This window comes from Periplaneta americana, chromosome 5, assembly GCF_040183065.1.
Source record: "Periplaneta americana isolate PAMFEO1 chromosome 5, P.americana_PAMFEO1_priV1, whole genome shotgun sequence".
NCBI lineage: Eukaryota > Metazoa > Arthropoda > Insecta > Blattodea > Blattidae > Periplaneta > Periplaneta americana.
Genome location: NC_091121.1, coordinates 58,099,914 through 58,107,646, shown reverse-complemented (window position 1 = coordinate 58,107,646; position 7,733 = coordinate 58,099,914).

Below are 7,733 nucleotides of genomic sequence, written 5' to 3'. Positions count from 1 at the left end.
CTGTTCTGAATGCTGAATTAAGTATTTCATTTTGTACTGAAAACTTCGAGGTTAAAATTGTATAAATGTTTTTATAATATTTTTTATGCTAAATTTTTATAGTTTTCTTTACAACGTATTTAATTAAAATTAATTTAGGATGAATATTAATTTTATATAGCAAATACGGTAGCCTGGCAGGGCTGCTAACAGAATAGTGTTCACAGTAGATACACGGTGCTTAGACGCTGTAAATCGGTCTTAATACTTAACACATAGCTGTTGAAGACAAATATAGAAATATCAACATTGAACATAGGCCCTACAAAAAATTTTATCTCGTAGTTATTAAATTTTTACAATCAATAAATTTCATTAATTAAATGGTATTTGGTTTCAAGATTTATTTTTGATAATGTATGCTAAACTGTATTTGGGTTATTGACTAGAAGAATCTCACCCCTCGCACGTTGCAGTGATGTATCTCTGGCACATCATTTGTTACACCGTCCCCCTCCTGCACAGCCATCGAAAGCACGAAGTCGTGTTCAGCCTTCAAGGGTACACTCGCATATATTATAGTTATAGTGTTTGGGAAGCAAAGTTACGTTGCAGATTAAAATATCTTTCCTAATCCTAACTATTCTTAGACATTTCGCTAGCCCGCGCTACGAGCGTGCTAAACTAGCCTCGGCTATCGACTGGTTACTTGTAGGGTATTCATATCGCTAACACTGGTTTATGAATACGAAAACGTTAGTTCGCTGATCATCCACCGGAAGCCAGCTCTTAGAATGTCTATGAATACGGCCCGTATAGTCTGCTGGCATAGTTTACACATCCCAAAAACAAATGTCACAAAATTGAAATTTTGCGTGAACTGTTATGTTAATGTAAGAAGTTTAAGCAATTTTACAAAAAATTATAAATAATAGTTTGAGTAATAATAATAATAATAATAATAATAATAATAATAATAAAATGAACAATTATTTTCCAACATAACCAATAACAAAATCACTATTAAAAGGTTTCTTTTTAGCATTACCTTTAAGATTGACATTAAAAATCAAGCTCCGTACATAATTTGTTTTTAAAATATGTACACTTGTACTGTTATATGCAAATTTAAAAATATTTTTCACATTATGTGTAATAGTAAGTAAAAATAACTGTGCACAGTTAAATTTTTATTTACTCGTAAAACTCATTTAAGCAAGATGTAGGATTTAACGTTTCCTAAGCGCTTTGTTGATTATGATCGGTTTAGACGGCCATGAATTCGTGATCATGAATAAAACAGGCTGTCATTTCATTGAAACTTACTTCTTAATGGTTCTGAGTTTAGACGGTTATGAAATTGTGATCTAATAACTTGTTCAACTTGAAATATTTATTTAATGTAAATTTGTGGTGTCGTAGAAAAAAACGTTGTATGATGCACTTTAGTAAAGGTATTTTTTGGGCCCTCATGTGTTTGTGAAAGTCGTCTTCACCTTGTTTCATGAACTTTACTCTCGTGCCAAAAAGAGAACACATTTATGAAGTTGTATCTTGGATATTTTGTTAAGGAACAAATGGACTGGGACGTTTCAATGCAAAAAGTTTTTATGCTATTAATTGGGCGACCTTACGGAACGAGATTGAATTAATAAATTATTTGAAAATGAAGTAACTTGATAAACAAATGATTAATGTTACAGGTGTTCATTTGCCCCTAGAATATAGAAAAACACAAAAAGGAAAGGAAAAATACTTCTTACTATAGTGTTAAAAGATCAGTTCAAGTCCAATACATAGTAGCCCATTTCTTCCTTAACAAAAAGTGTTTTAAAAGTGGTTCTGTATTCGATCCCAAAATCTATGTATCTAGTATAGGGACATCCTTTATACGAAGTCATTATTTCCGAATGAATGTTATGCAGTTACAATTTTCTATAGTACTCGTATGAAAAGATGTAGTACACGTTTTAAGGATGGAGTAGTATTAATTGTTGAATAAATTGAAATGGTACGGTCGTCCTAAGAAAAACTGGTCGGAATTAAGAGTCGTGCATAACCGGTCTAGCATTATAGGAAATTTACTTTTTCTAATTAAAAGGAGTGTTAGTATGAAATTCTTAGACAAATATTTGGGTTTAAGAGGGATGAAGTTACAGGATAATGGAGAAAGTTACACAACACAGAACTGCACGCATTGTATTCTTCACCCGACATAATTAGGAACATTAAATCCAGACGTTTGAGATGGGCAGGGCATGTAGCACATATGAGCGAATCCAGAAATGCATAGCCCTATAGAGTATTAGTTGGGAGACCGGACTGAAAAAGGCCTTTGGGGAGGCCAAGTCATAGATGGGATGATTGTTGAGATTGGATTAATCTTGCTCAGGATAGGTAGGCCTACAGACAGCTGGCTTATGTGAGGGCGGCATGAACCTCCGTGTTCCTTAAAAGCCGTAAGTAAGTAAATAAGTAAGTTATAAATGAAATAAATAAATAAGTAAATAAAAAAGTAAGTAAGTAAATAAGTAAGTTAGTAAGTTGGTAAAGTGCACCCATGCTTCAGCCGGGGACGTATCGATCTGCAGTCGAATGGTGAACCCGTTGAACTATGCCATGGCTGGGTTGTAACAGGTTAAAATCTCAGTATGACAGTGAGGGAGAATGGAGCTATGATGAAGTCGTGAAAATTGTTACTGTAACTTCACCGACGAACGGCTGTTTAAAGAATACTGTACGGAAAGTCTGTGGCGCGAACAGCCAAGAATAACCAAGGACGACCAGCCGTAAGTTGGCCCTACGTCCGAATGCCTTAGCAGAGATGAACGATCATCCAACGAGAACGGAGATGCCGTCACAGGAGGTTTTGGAAACCAAATTTTGCTATCTATCGTAAGTTCTCAAATTCTTCACGATACTGAATCCAATGCACTGGAAGAAATTTCATGAGGAAACTCCTCCCATTCAGAACTCGAACCATCTCGCATTCCGTTACGCGAGTTCAGGCATAATGCCTTAGGCCACAATGCAGCGACGCAGATATACGACATAGTACATGCTATAAATGATTTTATATTGCTTGTAGGGCTTGCTTCACAGTACCTTCGTTTTATTTTTGCAAACACCCTTAGCCACAAAATCAAATATAATTTTTAATATTTGTGTCGTAAATAACTATTGAGACCAGGGAGCGAAACTTACTGCCCGATGGAAGAGAGTCAAATGGGTTCAGAGTCCGTCACTTAACGACAAAAAGAATGGGCCGTCTGTTGGTCGATAGAAATGCTAAGTTTTATCGCGCGGTTCACTCGTGTAAACGTAACGCACTGCAAGGCATTGCTGTGGTGCCTCTTCATTGAAAGTCTTCCGTCTATAATGTAGTAAACCTTACCAGTTGTGTGTGGCCCAGTTGTAAGATGTCTGACATCCTACAGGAGGTTGTGGGTTCGCCTTCCGTTACGGTAAAATTATTTTTTTCTTAATTTCAATTTTTAATTAATTTATTAGTTTAAATGTGAAATGTCATTTGTTCATAAAGTTCGTTATGCGTGCCTTGGAAAAATATAATTGCCCATCACCTGTGGGTATTAAAAGGCGAGACCTAGCCTGTATTAACAAAAATACTTGTTTCACACCCTGAAAACCTGACGCATATACACATAAATAAATAATTTAAACACAAAAACAATTTGTCAATATATTAACCAAAAAAGACCTGTGGTGGGTACTAGTATCTCGTCCACAAACCACCTGCGTCAACAACTGCCCTCATTCTGCGCGGCATGAGTCCACAAGATTATGGAATAGGTATAAATTCATGGTCACTTCTTCCCACTCATCTAGAAGTCTGTCCCACAATTCGTCAGCTGTCCGAACGGGTTCTACCCCATTAGAGCGTGGATCCGTTTGACTGTAGCCCACAAATTTTAAATCGGATTCATATCTCGTGATTTTGGAGGCCAGTGGACCAGGTCGACATCAGGCCTCCTCGTAAATCATCTTTGAATCCGTTTGGCGGTGTGTAGCGAGTGATTATCCTGCTGGAAGAAAAGTGTTCCTTCTGGATATCGTTCTCGGGCGGAAAGGATCATTACATTTGCCAAAATGTGTTCGTAGTCTTCTGCCGTAAACCGTTCCAGAAGTCCTGCCCCACCGTATGATATCCACCCCCCAACAAGCGAAGCACACGCGACCCGACCTGTTAAGTTGGTCCACGAAGTGTTCATCGCATCGGTGGCCATCCATACGATAAGCTAGGGCAGGTCCATCGTTGCTACTGGAGACAAGTAACTAGTCGGAGAAAATGACATTTCTCCAATCGAAGTCCTGTCGCAGAGTAGCATACGCTAGACGGTCCACGACATGATCCATCGTCAAATGTTCTCTCCTCACAGCTCGACAACACCGAATGCCACGCTCTCTTAAACGTCTCCTCACGGTGTGTGGGGAACCTGGAAAATTGAACGCCATCTCTAGTTGAGAGGCAGTGATTCTCAACTTCTCTCAATAACATGGCGTCCTCTTCCCTTGTAGAGATGCGCGGCCGACCAGGAATGGGACGATTCACAACTTTACCATTCTCGACAAAAAATTTAGCCCACCGCATAGCAGTTGGCAATGGGACTGCAATCTCTCTCGCGCCATCGACGCAGAATAACTTATGCGAACCAGGGCAAATACTTGTTGAAGGAGTTGTTGTCTCTCTGCCATCTTCAAGCGTAATGACGAGACAGAACGTTTTATTAACAGACAGGAGTATTGCTTGGAAGGGAGGGAGGTTTATTATTTATTGGGGTTTGGGCATATTCTCAGACATGTCACCATATAAATATAGCTTTGCGAGACATATGATGGCAAATTTGTAATTAAGAAAAAAAGATTGTAGGAGATTCGTAAATTGAGGTAATACTATTAACTCGTTGAATAGACCAATGCTGTAACGACTTACGCTACTGAAACTGTTAATATCGTTTTGGCATAATACCTGGTTTTCCTGTTCTTATTGGCTTCGGTTGATTTTGTATTTATGAATTTTATTATTATTTCACTCTTCAGAGGCCCTGATGTATCTAGAATCAATCCTCCATTCGATTTAAAACATATTTTAGACTCTTAAACAAAATACTGCCAATATAAATGGTTTAATTATGTTTTACCTGGTGAACTACGGCTTTGACGAGACAAGCATGCGTAATGTTATGGTTCTGGAACTTAGAAATTGTCGGCGGCTCATTCATTTTTGCCGTTAAGTGTACAATACTCGTAGAAGACGGCGTGTTGAACTACTGTGCCTTAGTTGTTCGCTGGTTACTTGTTTTGAGTTACAATCGACGAGTAATCTTTTTAATTGGTTATTTTACGGTGCTTTGTCAATTGCGACGAGGAACTTACATCTTGGGCTTAGAGACCAAAGAATTTCGTATTCGTTTCGAAAAAAAATATCGTTGTAAGAATATTATATTTATCGGTTTATCGCTCATTAGTTGCAAGATATTCGCAGTAATTTAGTATAAATTGAAAACGAAAGTGGAAAAGTAATCCTATATTACGAATTGGACGTTAAAAGGATGCTAAAAAAATTTCATACAACAATTTATTGTTGATATTAAAATTAAACACAAATATATAATGCTGTGAAAAAAAAATATATTTGTATTATGTAACATCTGCTGTCTCTATGACATACCTTGAATGTGCAGCGAATTATGATTACAGGCTGCAATATTGGCTCATTTTATGCTTCCTCTTATGTATTTATATAGAGTTCATAGGTGGAGGTAAACTTCCCACTCTGAATGTTAACGAAAGAATAAAGTGAAGTAAATACCTGCTCACGGTCTTTTTTAATTGGTTTATTTACGAGGCATGTTTACTGCTATGGTTATCTAGCGTCTGAGTGAAATTGAACGCTAGTATTGAGAAACCTCACATGTCTAGAAAACCAAACTTTTTAGGAGAAATAAAAAACATCTCAGATCCTAGATTTGTGCTCAGATTATTTTTTTCTTAACACTTTAGCTGAAATGAATGTTGATGGAAATATGTGGGGTTTCTCTTCAAATTTCATGGTCTACATGTTTAGAATGCGAAGTCATATATAACCCAATTTCGTAAAAAATGGACATGTAGTATTTCTTAATATTGTGATTCAATTAAGGTGATAATTGCAGCGAAATGAGTCCAGGATCCAGCACCGAAAGTTACCTAGCATTCGCACTTAAAGGGTTGAGGGGAAAAGCCCCGACTAGCTCAACCAAGTAACTTGTCCAAACCAGGATTTGAACCGGGCCCGTTTGTTTCACTGTGAGACATTCTAACCTTCCTGCACAGCGGTGGAACCACACAAATGGTCTTGATCTCTTTCAATTGGCAGTGGCTCATTTGTTTCTTGCCATCGAACAGATTGATAGGTGTTCTGTGTATTACATTACTTTATTCTTTCGCTGGACAAAGTATATTACACCTTTTTAGACAATAGTTGTCCGTAATGACATTCTCATGAAGTGTATAACTGGATGTTGCAATTGATTTAAGGAAATTAACCTGCTAGGGAAGATATTTTTTTTTTATATTGCGGTACATTATGAAATATTTATGAGTGCGTTTCTGTAGGCCATGCTTTTCTACAAAGTTACGTAGCTAGTAAAACCGCGCTTAGAACTGTTAAGAAGTTAAAAACGCGCCTATTGTAGAAGTTGAGAAAAAATTTATTATCCAAAAGTTTCTTGTTTTCTATTTTGGAAGTTCGCTTGCTTCTTATGAAATACAAAACAATGTTACCGATATTCTGAAATGTGTGTAAATTAAACCTTAAACAGAGAGACTTACAATTTTATAATTTTACCTCGTAGTACCATTGCATTTTATGCAGAATTATCTTTTCTGCACAATTTTGTCACTTTGAGCTAAATAAAATAGCGCATCTGTAACTCTAGGAATTAGTACTTAACATTCTGCAAATGTTCGATGGTGGGATAAAGTACAACCACAGTCTAATACATACAGTGGCGCAACTCATACATATAAAATATGCCAACATTGACAACTTACGCAACATTAGGGCTCCAGCGGCAGGCAACTGATCACAAGGTAAAATTTTCAAACCATTTTCTCTCGTCACTGTTCTTATCCTCTCACCTATCTTTTCCTCACTTTCGACATAAAAGGAAATTTTAAACAACTTCCATGCCTGGATATTTACTTTCTTGCGGGCTGCGAGCTGAATCATAAGATTAATAAGTTATGTAGTAAGATGCAGTAAATATTGCACGGGCCATTCCATGTCAAATCAACACAAAAAAGTGGACTTTTCAACCCGACCACCTCAGATTTTCATTAAATTTGGTGGGATGGTAAAGAACCTTAAGTTAATTAATTATGTAAAATTTTAGCTCTCAATATTGCACGATATCCATACAGCAATTCTGTGAATACGAGAAAAAATGTAAAAATGTCGCATACTATGTCAACAAAAATAATTCATAACTTCTCTTCTAATTGAGGTAGAATTATAAACTTGGGGTTATTTTAAAGCTAATGGATCATACGTTTCAATAAAAATAGGTTTGCATCAAAGTAATGAATTCTTTATTGAATAGTCACGTGAAACTTATTTTAACATTGAATATCTATAAATGCGGGACATAAATTATTTCGCGAAAAATGTATGTTATAGAGGTAAGAGTATTCTCTCCTTGGTGTAAGTTTCATTTTGGAAACGTTTCAGGAATATCAGTAAAAAAATATATCAA